Source organism: Cnephaeus nilssonii, assembly GCF_951640355.1.
Source record: "Cnephaeus nilssonii genome assembly, chromosome: 3".
Taxonomy (NCBI): domain Eukaryota; kingdom Metazoa; phylum Chordata; class Mammalia; order Chiroptera; family Vespertilionidae; genus Cnephaeus; species Cnephaeus nilssonii.
The window spans coordinates 90,135,085-90,151,818 of record NC_137074.1 but is presented as its reverse complement, the minus strand read 5'-3'; positions in this window follow the sequence as shown (position 1 = coordinate 90,151,818).

Genomic DNA, 16,734 nt, shown 5'->3' with positions numbered 1-16,734 from the left:
GTAGGAAAATATTTCAACTACTTCTTTAAGGTATCTTTGAAAGTTATATCCAGACTCCTAAATTATACCATCCACTATTATGTGTATTAGTTATAGACATCATCAATTGAGTCTCTCTACAAAAGTTGAGAATCAGTTTACACTATAGATCTCATCCACCTCTACTCATCCTTCCATTTTATTAAATTAAATTATTCTATTTTGTATAGAAAAATATGTCCTCAAGAGTTCTTGATACTTAATTTTGATCCATAACAGTTTTTCTGTTATTTTCTATAATAATTTATTGGGATGTTAAGGCATTGATAGATCTGATTATCTATAATATTATGTATTACATGAACATTTTTTTAAATGTTCCTTAATTGTTGAAAGTACTATTACAGATGTCCCCTTTTTTCCCCGATTGACCCCTTCCAACCTGCTCAGCCGCTCCCCCCAGCCCTCCACCCAGGACTACTGCACTATTTTCTGTGTCCATGGCTTATACTTATCCTATATAATAAAAGGCCAATATGAAAATCACCCGAATGGTGGAACGACCAGTTGCTATGAGGCACACTGACACCAGGGGCAGATGCTCAATGCAGGAGCTGCCCCCTGGTGGTAGTGTGTTCCCACAGGGGGAGCATAGCTCAGCCAGAAGCAGGGAGTGGGCCTAAGCTGGCAGGCAGACATCCTACAAGGGGTCCCAGACTGCGAGAGGGCATAGGCCAGGCTAAGGGACCCCCCAGTGTGTGAACCGGGCCTCTAGTATGCATATAATTTCTTTGGTTAATCACTTCCCACCCCCCTCTCTTCTCTTTCCTCTGATATCCATCAGTCTGTTCTGTGCTTCCATGTCTCTGGATCTATTTTGTTGTCAGTTTATTTTGTTCATTTGATTCCACATATATGTGAAATCATGTGATACTTGTCTTTCTCAGACTGGCTTTTTCATTTAGCATAATTCTATCCAGGTTCCGCTATAATGCTTCAAAGGATAAGAACATTTTAACTTTGACCTTTGAGATCTTCCAATATATAAGATAAACTTTGTAATAGCAGTAAAAACAAAATAGTTTATATTGCATACATAATGAATGACTATAAGCTATAGATTTGTGTTTGATTATGAGGCTATCCTACCTAATAAAAGGGTTATATGCAAATTGACCGCACCTTTGCTACACCTAAGCCACGCCCATCAGCCAATCAGGGCGAGTATGCAAATAAACCCAACCAAAATGGCTACAGCCACAGAGATCAAGGTTTCCAAGGCAATGGAGGAAGCCAAGCTTTCCGCCTGCCCTTGCTAGGCCTAAGCCTCCACTCAAATTACAAAGTTTCAATTATAGAAGGTAAACAAATCCAAACAGAAATGGCGGCAGCCACGGAGCTGGAGAGAGCAGGCCAGGGTTGCCCCTGGCAATAGAGAAAGAAAGCTTTCCGCAGACCCTGGCCAGGCCCAGGCCTCCGCTTAAGGCTACAAAGTTTCAATTATAGAAGGTGAATTAACCCCAACAGAAATGGCTGCTGGCCACGGAGCAAGCAGGAGGCTTGGATCCGCTCCAGGCTACAAAGGTTCAATTGTAGAAGGTAAATAAATTCCAGATACCAGGACCTCCTCTTGGGTCACCAGGGGGCATGGCTGGCCTGCAAACCACCACAGGCCCCTTGCTCAGGCAGCCCCACACCCCAAGGGAACCCCCATCCTGATCTGGGACAACCTTCACGGCAAACCAGCAGACCCCCACCCCTGCACCAGGCCTTTATCCTATCTAATAAAAGAGTAATATGCAGATTGACCATCACTCCAACACACAATATGGATGCCCCCATGTGGTCAAAGATGGCTGCCCCCATGTGGACACAAGATGGCCACCACAAGATGGCCAGCAGGGGAGGGCAGTTGGAAGGCACCAGGCCTGCAAGGGAGGGCAGTTGAGAGGGACCCAGGCCTGCAAGGGAGGGAAGTTGGAGGCAATCAACCCTGCAGGGGAGGGCAGTTAGGGGTGACCAGGCTGACAGAGGAGGAAAGTTGGGGGCAAACAGTCTGGCAGGGGAGCAGTTAGGCATCAATCAGGCTGGCAGTGGAGTGGTTAGGAGGTGATCAGGTTGGCAGGCAGAAGTGGTTAGGGGCAATCAGGAAGGCAGGCAGGCGAGAAGTTGGGAGCCAGCAGTTCTGGATTGTGGGAGGGATCCCAGATTGGAGAGGATACAGGCTGGGCTGAGGGACACCCCCCCTCTCCGTGCACGAATTTTGTGCAACGGGCCTCTAGTCCTATATAATAAAAGGTCAGGACCATAAGTGTAATGACCTGAACGACTGCTTGATCAGTCGCCATGAGGTGCATTGACCACCTCTTCGTCCCTACCCTCCCCCTCACCCCACAGGCTCCGATAGCAGCATGGAGAATGGGGGGGCGGTTGGCAGTGGGGCGGAACTGGGGACTGTTGAGCGGTGGTGGACTGTGGGCAGCAAGCAGTGGTGAGCATCCAGCAGTGAGCAGTGGCAAGCATCACGGGGCTGTGACAGCGGAGAGAGTTGTGAAGCATCGCAGGGTGGGGATCCTCGAGGAGCATCACGGGGCAGGGAGCATTGAGGAACATCGCGGGGCAGCGGAGGCAAGCATTGTGAAGCACCAGGGAGTATCATGGGGTGGCGGAGGCAAGAGTCACAGAGCATCAGGGAGCATCGTGGGGCAGTGGCGAGGAGCATCGCAAGGTGTCATGGGGCATTGCGGGGTGTTGCGGGGCATCGGACATGGCCCTGATTGCAGGCTAGGCCTAGGGACCCTACTCGCACATGATTTCGTGAGCTGGGCCTCTAGTGAATTTATAATTGCAAGTATAAATTTAGATTAGAAGTCACTTTCTATAGCACAGTTATAACTTTCAATGAGCAGTTGATATTTTCAATAATTCTGCCTCATTAAAAATTACTTTTACATCCTCAAATAAGTCTAGTTTTCACCAACTTTGTTTTTATAGTTTATTGCTTTTATTTAGTTGTTTGTTTTCCATTTTACATGTCAATAAAAGTATTTTAATTCTAAACTAGTATAATTTAAGTTAATTTTAATAATTCTCAACATGATAAAGGAGGATTGTAGTGGAAGAGGCAGACAATTTTTAATCATCTCATTACTACCATAATTTATCTTTTCAAACCCAATGTTCAGAAATATAATTAGTGTTTATCAAATGTTCTTTCTCCCTATCTCCTTCTCTCTTTCCTTCCTCTCTCTATTAAACTCTTATCTACATCTCCCCCCTCACCAGCACCCATTCTTTGTAATTCTGTCTCTTTGTAAATGGTCAAGGTAAATTAAATTAAGTCCTGTATATTGTAAAAATTTAGAAGTTTATTTGTTGTCTTTTGAACCATGACATTTATATTTTATTTCAAACAATTATTTGGAACTTATTATAAATTACTAATTTATTTATTTTCTCAATATATTTAGTTAAAACTAGCAGAGTTGAAGTGCCCTAGTGAAAGATAAGGTTTTGCTAACAGCTTCATATCTAAAGTTGGCTTTCTTTTCTTTCACACAGCATGACTATAGCTTTCAAATGCATTTTGCTCCTGGCAATGGCAACTTTTACCTATCATTTCTGATTAAAAATCATGTGTCACTTGTGTATTTGGGCATGCATACCATACTGAAATATTTAAGAAACAGTTCCTATTTTTATTTTATTTGATCCCTTTTTATTTTCTGAGGAATCTTGTTGAACATTTCAGAGAATATGTAACTTAACAGCCAAATAAGCTTTTAATTTATTTTATATATTTCAATAAATGCATTTGGGATCTGGATTATACATTTAGGCTTTTGGTAATTAAATGTGTACATGTTTTATTATAAATGACTTCACTCACTAATAGAAATATATGAATTTGCACTTTAGAATAAATTTTGTCCTATAAAAAACTAGAGGCCTGGTGCACAAAATTCATGCATGAGGTGGTGTCCCTCAGCCAAGCCTGCATTCTCTTGCAATCCGGGACCCCTTGGGGGATGTCCAACTGCCAGTTTAGTTGGGCCTAAACTGGCAGTTGGACATCCATCTCGCAATCTGGGACTGCTAGCTCCTAACCACTCTACCTGCTTGCCTGAATGCCCCTAACCACTCACCCTCCTGCCTCATTGCCCCTAACCCCTCTGCCTGCCTGCCTGATCATCCCTAACCACTCTGCATGCCTGCCTGATTGCCCCTAACTGCTCACCTACCTGCCTGATCACCCCTAACCATTCACCTACCTGCCTGATTGCCCCTAACGCCCCTAACTGTCTAAGCCTTGGCCCCCGCCACCACAGCTTTATCTGAAAGGACGTCTGGAATGATGTCCGGAAGGTCATTCAGCTGTCCGGTCTAATTAGCATATTATGCTTTTATTATTATAGATTATCTCAATGTATCTAATAACATACAGATGACTTTCCTTATTATTGTAAAAATTCAAAAATGACAAATAGTGAAAAAGGAAAAAGGATATTTAGGATAATAATATAAGTATATTACTGATATAAATATCTCTCCATCTTTTAGAGAACAATGAAAATTTTTAAGCACTAAGTAAACATTGATGATATATTATTTAATGAAATTTAAATACTTTTCTAAACAAAATATTTACAGCCTTTGTAATTAATCATGAATCAATACAAATTTCTATGAAAAATGCCCACATAGAAGCAAATTTTAAGTAGAATATAAATCTGTACTGCAATTTTTATAAAATTTTTGTTTTGCTTATAATACAGTTTTATTTTACTACTAGAGGCCCGTTGCATGAAATTCGTGCATGGGGGTGGGGGGTGTGTCCCTCAGCCCAGCCTGCACCCTCTCCAATCTGGGACCCCTCGAGGAATGTCTGACTGCCCGTTAAGGTGGGATTGGGCCTAAACGGGCAGCCGGATATCTCTCTCATAATCCAGGACTGCTGGCTCCCAAATGCTCGCCTGCCTGCCTGCCTGATTGCCCCTAACCTCTTCTGCCTACCAGCCTGATCACCCCGTAACCACTCCCCTGCCAGCCTGATCAATGCCTAACTGCTTCCTGTCAACCCAATTGCCCCTAACTGCCCTCCCCGGCCAGCACAGTCACCCTTAACTGCCCTCCTCTGCCGTCCATCTTGTATCCACATGGGGGCAGCCATCTTTGACCACATGGGGATGGCCATCTTGTGAGTTGTAGTGATGGTCAATTTGCATATTACTCTTTTATTAGATAGGATAGGCATTTTCTTTAGATCAGTGTTCCCATTCTCAAAACGATTAGAGTTTCTCTTTGTTTACTCTCAGATATAGGAAAAGTATCAGCATTTATTATTATCCACTAAAGAAATATATTTATAGTTCCATTCATGATGACAACTTAGGAAGATCCTAAACTCACCTCTTCCAATGGTCACACCAAATCTATAGCTATATGTGGAACACTTTTTTCTGATAAGGAACTGAAAACTGACAAGGTGACACCTTTACATCAGGAAAATGGGAGAGAAACCATATTGAACCAGGTAGAAAAGGCTGAAATACAATTTCATCATAAATCTTACCCCATTTATGGTGACCCACAATCAGGTAAAAACTCAAAACTCAGAGCTTCTCCCTAAGGATTGAAGGGTTTATACCACACATTAAACAAACAAGTATTAAGAACAACACCTGAGAGAGAAGCCTCCAAAATATCTGTCTTTGAAGACCAATAAGGCTTACACCCTCAAGACCCTTGAGGCTGTGGTGAACCGAGGAATATCTCCTAAAGCGCCTGCACAAAGATTTAACTCACCCCATTGCCTAGTGCAACAACAGTCCTTTGTAAAAAACATGCAGACATGTGAAAGAGACTAATTTCTTAGTTTTAAAAGTATCTGCATACTAGAAGCTGCTGATTGTCTGCCTTCCAATCATCCTGTATCTAGGTGCTGACTGATACTCCCCTTTGGGACAATGACTGGTCTTGGCACACCCTCAACTATGGGAAGCTATTAAAAATAATACAGGCTGCTTGACAATCACCAGGGTTTGAAAGACATCTAAGGACTAGAACAGGGTTGAATGATAAGCTTCATCTCCTACATAAGACCAACCCTTCAAGGAAAGATAGCTGCTTCATCTAATCCATAGAGACCAACACAGATTTAAGCAAATTGAAGAAACAAAGAAATGTATTCCAAATGAATGAACAAAATAAAACATTAGGAAAAACATCTTGATGAAACAAAGACAAGTAATTTACCTGATAAAGAGTTTAAAGTAATTGTCTTAGAGTTCCCATTGTTGAAAATAGAATGAACACAGAAAGAACATCAGTAAAGAGATAGGAGGAAAAAAAAAAAAAAAAAAAATATATATATACACACACACACACACACACACACACACACACACACACACACATAAGTTCCAAACAAAAGTGACAGAGATATAAAATATAATAACTAAACTGAAAAACATGTAATAAGGGTCCAATATCTGACTAAATGAAGCAAATGAAAAGAAAAAAAAATAATGAACCTCAAGTCAGGACAGAGGAACCCATCCAATCAGAGTATCAAAAAAAAGTAAAGATATCTTAAGAGACTCAGCAAACAGCATCATGTAGATAACATTTGTATTATAGAGATTTCAGAATGAGAAAAGGGAGACAAAAGTGCAGAAAACTTATTTGAATAAATAATGGTTAAAAACTTCCTTAATCTGGGGAAAGAAATAGACATCCACACACAGGAAGCAGAAAGTTTTTAAAAAGAGTAATCCAAAGCACCCCACACCAAGACACATTGTAATTAAGATGTCAAAAGTTAAAGAAAATAAGAGAATATTAAATGCAAGAAAAGAAAATCAACTTATTACATAGAAGGGAACCCCATGGAATATCAGCAGATTTTTCTAGGAGAGACTTTGAAGGCCAGAAGAAGAGGCACAATATAGTCAAAGTGTTGGGGAAATAATCTGCCTACCAAGAATACTCTACACAGCAAAATAATTCAGAATTAAAGGAAAGATAAATTGCTATACAGACAGGCAAAAACTAAAGGAGTTTATCACAACTACAGTGCTCTTACAAAAAATGTTAAATGTAATTTTAAGTTAAAACAAAAATGTGCTAATTAGTGACAAGAACAATGAAAGTATAAATTTTAATGAAAAAGATAAATACATATTATAGGTACTATATTAATCACTTATAATGTTAGTATGAAGGTTAAAAGACAAAGGTTGAAAAAATAACTAACTAAATAACTATTTAAAAGATTCTCGTGGTAAAAAGATTTAAAATGTGACATCAAACATACAAAATGTTGAGGAAAAATAAACATGTAGATATTTCAAGTGTGTTTAAACTCAAATTGTTATCAAATTAAAATAGTCTTATAAATATAACTTGTTATATGTAAGTCATATTGTCCACAAAGCAAAACCTTCTGGTGGATACACAAAAGATAATCAGAAAGTAATCAAGACATCACTAAATAATGTCATCAAAACACACACACACACACACACACACACACACACACACACACGAGAGAGTAGGAAAAGTAGAAAGAAAATAAGGAACTGTAAATCAAGATTCAAAAATTTAAAAATTGGCAATAAGTATATACTTTTCAATAATTACTTTAAATATAAGTGGGCTAAGTTCTCAAATCAAAATAGACAGAGTGGCTAAATGGATAAAACAGAACAAAACGTAACTACAACAAAAAACACACACAAAACAAAGCAAATAAACAAAAACACTACCATTCTACCATTTTATGTTGTCTACAGCAGACTCACTTCAGATGTAAGCACAGAGCAGACTGAAAGTGAAGGAATGGAAGATGATATTCCAGGCAAATGGAAACCAAAAGAAAGCTGGTGTATTTCAGAAAAATATACTTAAAAAAAAGACTTTAAGAAACAAAGAAGCTCACTACATAACGATAAAGGGTCAATCCAACATGAGAATATAATGTTAGTAAACATTTATGCACCCAACGTAGACGCATCTAAATATATAAAGCAAATATTAATATGCCTAAAGGGAGAAATAGACAGCAATGCAATAATAGTAGGGGACTTTATTTTTCACTTACACCAGTAGATCGATTATCCAGATTGAAAATCAATACATAAACATCAGACCTGAATGACACATTAGATCAGATGCACTTAACAGATATACACAGAAGATTATGGTCTATCCAAACACAACAGGATACACATTCTTCTCAAATTCTCGTGGAACAATCTCCAGAACAGATCCTATGTTAGGCCACAAAACCAGTCTTAACAAATTTAGGAAGCATTGTTTGCAACCACAATGGTACAAAACTAGTAATCAATTACAAAAGGAAAACTGAAAAATCCACAAATATGTGGAGATTAAACAAATGCCACAGAACAGCCAATGGGCCAATAAAACACTTAAAAGAGAAATAAACAATATATTTATCTCAATAAACCTTGAGATAAATGAAAATGGAAATGCAATATATCAAAAATTATTGAATGCAGTAAAACCAGTTCTAAGAGAAAATATTTATAGCAATAAAAGTTACTTCAAAAAACAAGAAAAAAATCTCAAGAAATGTAACTTTACACTTCAAGAAAATAGGAACAACCAAAGGCATGAGTTAATTGAAGGGAAAAGAAAGAACAAAGATTAGAGCAGAAATAAATGACATAGAGACTAAAAAGACAGAAAAGATAATAAAATCAAGAACTGGTTTTTGGAAAATATAAACAAAACTGGTGAATCTTTAGCTGGACTCACCAAATTAGATGTAAAAGAGAAAACTGAAACTGATATCACAGAAACACAAAGAATCATAAGAGATGACTATCAATAATTACATGTCAATAAATTAGACAAGATAGAAGAAAAAGATAAATTCCTAGAAATACAGCCTTCCAATACTGAATTCTGAATAAAGAGAAAATCTGAATAGACTGCATGCTAGTAAGAAGACTGAATCAATAATTAAAAACCTCTCAACAAACAAAAATCCAGAAACAGATTGCTTCACTGGTAAATTATATAAAACATTCAAAGAAGAATTAATATTAGTCTTGCTCGAACTCTTCCAAAAATTAGAAGAGAAGGAAATACTAGTACTTCCAAACTCGTTTTATGAGGCCAGTGTTATTCTGTTACCAAAGCCAGAAAAGAATACCACAAACAAATTAAATTATAGGCCAATAACCCTAATAAACACAGATGCAAAAATCATCAATAGTTTTCATCATCAGCAAATTTAACAATACATTAAAAAGGGTCACAGCATGATCAAATGGGATTTATTCCAGAAATGCAAAAATGGTTAAATATCCACAATGTGATATAACAAATTAACAAAAAATTATAAAAATCATTATGATCATGTCAATTGATGCAAAAAAATAATTTAACAAAACCAAACATACATTTATGATAAAAACTGTCAACCTAATCGGTGTAGAGTAGTTACTCTCAACATAATAAAGGCCATATATAAAAAGCCCACAGATAGTAACATACTTAATGTTGAAAATCTGAACTTTTTTCTCTAAGATCAGGAACAAGACAAAGATAGCCACTATCACTACTTTATTCAACGTAGTATTTGAATATTTAGCCAAAGCAATAAGGCAAAAAAGAAAAAAAAAGAAAACAGTAAAATAAAAAAGTAAAACTGTCACTATTTCCAGATGGCATGAAATTGTATATAGAAAATCCTAACTATTCCACAAAAAAAATCCTTAGAACTTGTAAATAAATTTAATAAAGTGGCAGGATACAAAATCAATATATAGAAATCCATCAAGTTTTAATACACTAATGATGAACAATGAAAAGGAGAAATTAACATTTACAATTGCATGGAATGGAATAAAATAACTAGGAATACATTTAACGAAGAACATGAAAGATCTGTACACTGACACATTGATGAAAAATATTGAAGAACACACACAAAAAATGGAAAGATATTCTATGAACATGGATTAGAAGTATTGTTGTTAAAGTGCCCATCCTACCCAATGAGATCTATAGATGCAGTGCAATCTCTATCAAAATTCCAATGGCTTTTTAAAAAGAAATAGAACAATCTATCTAAAATCTGTATGAAACCATATACACACAAATACAAAACCAAGTAGCCAAAGCAATCTTGAGAAAGAATTACAAAGTTAAAGGCATCACATTCTTTTTTTTTTTTTTATCAAACTTGGCATTGGCATAAAAACACATAGAATAGAGTGCCTCAAAATAAACCACTCATATGTGGTGAATTAGTTTATGACAAAGGAGCCAAAAATATACAATGGGCGAAAGACAGTCTCTTCAGTAAATGGTGCTAGGAAAACTGGACAGTCACATGGAAAAGAATAAAACTGTATCACTAACTTAGATAAGATAAAAAATTAACTCAAAATAGATTAAAGACTTTAATGTAAAACCTGAAACTATAAAACTCCAAGAAGAAAACCTAAGTGGAAAGTTCCTTGAAATCAGTCTTGACAATTAATTTTTTTCATCTGTCCCCGGAAGCAAAGACAACAAAATAAAAAATAAACAAGTGGGACTACATCAGACTATAAAGCTTTTGCATAGCAAAGAAACCATCTACTAAATGAGAGAAATATCTGAAAAGGGGTTAATATCCAAAATATATAAAGAATTCACACAACTCAATAGAAAAAAAAATCCAATTAAAAAATGGGCAGTGGATCTGAGGAGACATTTTTTTTTTCCAAAGTAGACATACAGATGGCTAACAGGTTCATGAAAAGATGTTCAGCATTCCTAATCAAAAGGTAAATGTGAATTAAAACTACAGTGAGATATCATGTCACACCTGTCAGAGGGACTGTTATAAAAAATGACAACAAAGAGCAAGTGCTAATGAGGCTGTGGAGAAAAGGGAACCCTTATGGTGAGAACGTAAATTGGTGCACCAACTACTGAAAATAGTATGGGCATTTCTCAAAAATGTAAAAATAGAACTATCATATGGTCTAGCAATTCTACTTCTGGGTTTTATCTGGAAAAAACAAAACACTTACTTATAAAGATACATACATCCTTTTTTTTGTTGTACCTTTACTACAATAGCCAAGACATGAAAGCAAACTATATGTCCATTGATGGATGAATTAATAAAGAAAATATAGCATATATATATATATATATATATATATATATATATATATGCAATAGAATATTATTCTGCCATAAAAAGAAATGAAATCTTGCCAGTAGCAAAAATATGGATGGACCTTGAGGGCATTATGATGAGTGAAATAAGTCAGAAAGAAAAAGACAAATAACTTGTATCTCTCTATTAATATATGTAATCTAAAAAATAAAACTAACAAACAAGCTCACAGAAGATACAAAGAATAAACTGGTGGGTTCCAGAGGCTGGGGGAGGGGAGATGGGCAAAGTAGGTCAAATATGTCAAAAGGTACCAACTTCTAAAAAAAAAAAAAAAAAAGGTACCAACTTCTAGTCATGGAAATAAATAGATTATGGAAATGTAAAAAAGAAAATAAAAAAAAAGCATAACTACTATACTTAATAATACTGTATTGCATATTGGAAAGTTGCTAGGGGAGTAGACCTTAAATGATCACATTGTAAGAAAAAACAAAACATTTGGCCCTTGCAGGTTTGGCTCAGTGGATAGAGCGACGGCCAGCAGACTGAAGGGTCCCAGGTTCCATTCCTGTCAAGGGCACTTACCTCCGTTGCAGGCTCCTCCCTGGCTTGTGCCCTGGTCGGGTTGCATGCAGGAGGCAAACAATCGATGTGTTTCTCTCACGTAGATATTTCTCTCTGTCTTTCCCTCTCTCTCCCACTCTCTCTAAAAGTCAATAGAAGAATATCCTCAGGTGAGGATTAAAAAAAAAAAAGGCAAAATAACTATAACTATGTATAGTGACAGATATTAACTAGACATTGTGGTGATCATTTCACAATATAAATAAATATCAAATCATTATGTTGTACACTTAAAACTAATATGATTTTATATGTCAAGTGTACCTCGATACAAATAAATTGAGGGAAAATGTATATAGTATGCTTCTTGAGGTAGCCTTTATTATCAACTTAGAATTCTCTAAAAATGTGATCATCTAGAATTAAATATTTTCTTTTTAATTTTTACATCTTTCTCCCTAGGTGCTTTTTGGTATCTTTTATGAGTAACAGAATGAAGATTAATTGACGTAATAAATGTTAAATTTTTTATCACTGACTTAATAAAAAAATTTTGTCATCAGATTTTGTCATCAGTTACATAAAACAACATGTAACAGAAACATGAGCCTTCATAGTTTTCAAATCTTTAGTGACTTCTTTAAAAACCAGTCTAGCCCAGCACTGAAGTTGGAGGAGGCGAGTTAGATAAGGACACATCTGATGGAGGAGCTTCTCTTAAGCAGACAGCGCTCTTTCGGCTTCCCACTACGGAGATTTGATATGTACGTCAAACCCACTCACTTTCAGTCCCATTTATGGCACTTACTTGATAGATCTGATCGTCAAATTGAGATGTTCAGTCAAAATCACTTTTGAAAAAAACTAGTCCCAATACAAAATGGTTTTAGTAGGTTATAAGACAGAATTTTATAAAGATTAATTTTTAAAATAATATTTTTATGACCATACAGAATAATGATATTTAAAATTACAATGTTTATTACACATGGTCATTTTTTGTTAAAAGAAAAATAGAGTATAACTGATTTTTACCTTTTGGAAAATATATATTCTTTAAAGTATTTACATTTTCAAATATTTTGCGGTTAAAGGACTGAAAGTACTTTAGAAGCTTGGACCTTACCTACCCTACTGGGAAAAATATGAAGGGATCTAAAGTAAAATAACATTTGTGATACCTTAAGAAATGATGCTAAATTCACCTGAGGATACATCTCGGTGATTAATTCTTTACCGGGATCTTAGAAAATAGAATCCGTATGAAATAAGAAAAGTGTCTCTTATTCTAAGAAAATTTCTTTGCTGTTTTCTTCACAAAAATATTATTTTATTTAATTAAATCCAAGATATCATCCAATCAAAATACATTCTGATTTCACATATATTAAAGTGTGAATAAATGTGCATTTTAGAAATGATTAAATATAAGAGAAAAGGCACTAATGCAAGACTGCATTTTTAGGGCAAACAAACAACAATATCAGTAACAGAAAGATAATAATTGACTTAATATTGTCAAATACCAAAATGTATAGAAAGCCACATGGCAGCACGTATTCAGGTGGTGTACTTTTTATTATAGAATGCATGGTAGCTATCCCCTCATTCTGTTTATAAAAGGTTGTGACAGTTTTAAATACAAAGAAAAATTTTATTTTCTGAGTATTTTAGACAATAAAATGTTGAAGCACAAATTTTAAGGAGGACACCTACAGGTTTCTTATTTTTGAAGAAAATGTGATATCCTCAGCAAGTACCACTACCTTAGCCTAACCCTTTTGTTGATAGAGATATTTTATTATGATTGAAATATTCGCCTTCCTCATACTTTTGTAATTTATCATATATTAAGAAAGGCAAATAATAGTGAGATCTGATATGAAAGATACAGAGTTTATACTTTTAGTTTCAATTAATATGAATACAAGGCAGACATGTTATTCCTGGTAGTGGAAAGGCTAAATTTGAAGAGGAATTTCCTATACTGTACTGCTTTTTTTGTGGTCAAAATCAAAGTGGTAGGTCAATCATATTTAAATATTTAGGATAAATATAGAGAAGTAATTTAACCAGAATGTTTTTCAGCTTTCATGAAATATTACTATATCCATTGCTGCTTCTGTTCAATTGATGTTATTAAAAAGTATTAAGGTAGGACAACCCATCCAGAAGCAGGACACTTCTGATGTGTAACTTTGGTTTAAGGGCTCCCCAGAAGCCTAACTAAACTTTTCTACTAGCTAACTGTACTGTGGTCTGGACTCTTGTCTCTGCATCCCTACTTTGCTCCTTCTCTCCTTCACAATGTTCAGAATTGCATCTCAGGTGGATGGCTCTCCTTGTCTGCTGTCCCTGCTCCCTGCCCCTGGAGGGAGCTCCCTCTGATAAACTTATTGCACATCTAATCTAATCTTGGTTTCTGCCTCTCAGAGGACTTGAACTGAGGCAATATTTATTTAAAAACAGAACAACAAAAACCACATATTGCATGACTCCATTTGTATGAAATATCCAGAATAGGCAAGTCCATAGGGAGAGACATATTAGTAGTTTCCCCTGACTTGGTGGAGGAAGGAATGGGGAATGACTGCTTAATGAGGAGGAGGTTTCCTTTTGGAATGAAATGTTCTAGAACTAGATAATGGTGATGCTTGAACAATACTGTGAATTTACTAAATGTTACTAATAGAAAATTGCATATATATTTTACAATATAGAAATGTATTACATTAAAAAGGGGGACTCATTTCTTTATTGTTGCTCATGGTGTGATATGTGAGATTCCATTATAGGGGTTTCTATAAGGGATTCTATGATAAATAAAATTGGAAAAATCTCAGTTTAATCAAATTAAATGGGTGTTTAGTTTTAAAACAAAACAACAAACAAAACAAAAAACTTGAGTGTTCCTATAGCTTCAATTTTTTAATAAAAATTAATATATTGTTTGATAGTGAATTATAGTATATCAATTGTATCACAATTTTCAGATTTCTAGCAAATATATAATTATTTCTTCTACACACTAAGTCTTTTTTAATGTTATAATACCTATATTACAGACTGAGGGGTCAAAGTAATTATTTTGTTTATTAGTAATATAGTTTTATAAGTTGCCACCAGATGTGATACAAAAGCATGAATGCCTACTTTATGTAAAATGTGCAATCATTTCAAAGTAAATGATAGGCTATCTTTCAGGTTCATTTTATATTTCACTGTGGAATTTGCTAGAGGCTCCTCAAAAGATTTTATTACCAGCAACCAAGTCCCAGATGGCTTGGAGGCCTATGTTGGACAGAATATTTCTGAACATTTCTGAAGAGAAAATCTGGTCTAACTGCTGATTCTGTTAGTAAAAATCTTAGTTATTTAGTATTTATTGAGCACATTTATGATGCTAACCTGCGCATATTAGGCACCAATTCTCTTCTTTTCCACAACTGATAGTGCCTTCACTGTTCTGTTTCAAAGGCTCCCGTTTTCTGTAGGAATTCCATAAGGCAGTAACGTATTTAAAAAATACTTTGTGCATCTCCTTTGAAATGCTTTACTTATAGGCAGTTGTGATTATGAACATAAAGGTTAACCTGAGTATGATAATGTTCTTGTTACAATATCACTTTTAAGGTGCTCATTAAGGCCAAGTCATGCCAATTTTTTTCTTTATAGATGTTTCTAAATATCTGGTTTAGTTATGTCAATTGATTATTATCTAAAAATGAGCTTAGATGCAATTCTATACCCCAACTTAATTTATTTCTTGTGAGATGTGAAACTATCAGTTTTACACTAAGACAATTCCTATATTAGTCAGAATAATATAAGAATACTCGGTCTCATAAAGTAACCATTTCAAAAAATATTTCATTATATCATAATAACAGTTCACCTCTTTTATAATAAAAAATATCAAGAAATCTGTGAATTATTATGAAAAGAACAAACACACTGGTTTCCATAATTTCCTGAAATCCCAAATTCACTTTTGAAAGTTCAGTAATGTTTAAACTCATACAAATAAAAAAGATACAATGAGGGATATCAATGGAGGAAAGATTACAATATATTTTTGGAGACTTAAACATGATGCAAAAATGCTGATAGATGAAAGGAAACATATGCTTTCCAATGCATATGTGAAGGGGCTTAAGTAAGGAGGAATTTAAGAGAGAATTTGTTCTCAGAGAGGTTTGGGCCAACTGTGGTTGAGAATATAAAATGAAACTTACAGTTGAGGTTTGATTGAAGATTGACATACATGACAGTCATCTACTTGCCCTAATCCCATGGCTATATTTAAAGTATCTTGAAATTTTTCAACAAAGACTCCACTAAAAAAACAAACAAACAAAAATCCATCCTCTAAAGAAACTGAAATTGAGCAATAATCTCTTCACGAAAGTAGAGAAAAATAATGTGGAAAATGGAGTTCAGGAGAGGGGGAGAGAGAGAGAGAAAGGAAGAGAGAGAGAGAGAGAGAGAGAGAGGAAATGTAACTGACACCTTGGGTACATCAGTGTGAATAGTTAAAATATATACAGCATCTTTACTGAATTACAATTTATATGCCATGCAAATACACATCTAAGGTATATTATTTAATGGTTTTTAGTATATTTTAGACTTGTATAACCACCACCATGATCACTTTTAAACATTTTCAACATCCTAAAAAAAAATTATACCTATTAACAGTACTCCAAATTCCCCCAATTCTCCAGCCCTAGGCAAGCATTAGGCTAATTTCTGTCTCTATAGATTTGATGTTGTGAACATTTTTTAAATAGTGGAGTCATACAATATGTGTCTTTGCTGACTGGCTTATATTTCTTAGCATGTTTTCAAGGTTTATCTATGTTGTAACATTTATCAGTACTTCATTCCTTTTTTATTGCTGAATAACATTTCATCATACACACACATACACATATATACACAATTTTGTGTGTGGTTACATGTTTTTGTCTCTCTTGAATATATATCTAGTAGAATTCCTAGTTTCTCTATATTTAATATTTTGAGATACTGCAAGGCTG